Consider the following 1574-nt stretch of genomic DNA (forward strand, 5'->3'; position numbering starts at 1 on the left):
AGAGCTGGACTGGCCCTGAGATATCCTGTTACAGAGCTAAACCGCCCAGATGGAAACTGTAAATTTAGAGCGACCTATCAGCGATCACACAGGGATGAGGAGAAATGCTCAGTGGCCAGAGGTAAACTGATACCAGTCAAGTGCTGAGCCCCTCCCCACAACACACAAGTAAACAGACGGACTTTGCAGCATGATCTGAAGATCAGTACATTCGTACCCTGTTAAACCAGAAGGGGAAGTTCTTTTTACATATATAGACAGAAACCTTTGTATGTATTTATACACACACACACATACAGACATGTATATATATAATATTGGGGGGGCTGATAACCTCAGTCATAGGTGGTGCTATCCAACACTTCCCATTATCAGACCATTTTCAGTTGCTTTACTTAAACTGTTCGGGCTGACATTCGCCATGCCGGTGTCTGCCCGCTGGTTGCAGGCTCTGTGGGGGAGTGACCTCCCTGTTTAGAATCAGGGAACAAGACTCAGATCCTGGGGAGAGGGGAGCAGTTTGGAACAAGGAACCAAGAGGAGGGGGAAGAGAAACATGGACTTGTAACTATGCTGGTTCTGGTGGGCCCCACCTAACAGTGCCCATTCAGGGCAAATTGCTTAAAGCAGGGCAGTTACAGCCCAAGGCTGGGGTTCCTTTGAACACTAAGGCAAACCAAACCAGCCAAACAGAGAAGACTCTGGTTTTACCCCACTGGCTAACCATAAGTCACAGAAGCAATTCTCTTGGACACTCCAGTTTTCCAGTATCACCACCAGTGCCACTCGTTATGGGGACAAATGGTTATGAAAACCAATACCCCATAAATAAAAAAGGTTTTCTCGATTCCAAAGGTCCAAGCCCCAGACCCAGGTCAATATACAAATCAGATCCTACCCACAAATCATGCTGTTGCCAATCCTTTAGAATCTAAAATCTAAAGGTTTATTCATAAAAGGAAAAAGATACAGATGAGAGCTAGAAATGGTTAAATGGAATCAATGACATACAGTCATGGCAAAGGTCTTGGTTCAGGCTTGTAGCAGTGATGGAATAAACTGCAGGTTCAAATCAAGTCTCTGGAGAACACCCACAGCTGGGATGAGTCATTCAGTCCTTTGTTCAGAACATCAGTTTGTAGCACAGTCCCTCCGGAGGCAAGAAGCAGGACTGAAGACAAAATGGAGGGGTTTCCAGGGCCTTTTATATCCTCTGCCCTGTGAAAGACCACAGCAGCAAGATGGAGCCTGGAGTCACCTGGGCAAGCCACATGTCCATGCATGACGCAGTTCTTTACAGGTGGCAGCCATTGCTCACATGCTACCTTGAACGTCCCCAGGAAGACTTCTTATGTGGATTGGAGTCTTCCAAGGTCTTTTGTCAGTTAAGTGTTTCTTGATTGGGCTCTTAACTTGCAAATTCCTTTCTCAAGAAGCGACCAAATGCTTCACTAAGGTTACTTCAGAATCAAAACACATTGATATACATGTACATAGCCAATATTCATAACTTCAACTACAAAAATGATACACACACAGATAGCATAATCATAGTTAGCAAATCATAACTTTTC

The sequence above is a fragment of the Natator depressus genome, chromosome 8, assembly GCF_965152275.1.
Source record: "Natator depressus isolate rNatDep1 chromosome 8, rNatDep2.hap1, whole genome shotgun sequence".
Lineage (NCBI taxonomy): Eukaryota > Metazoa > Chordata > Testudines > Cheloniidae > Natator > Natator depressus.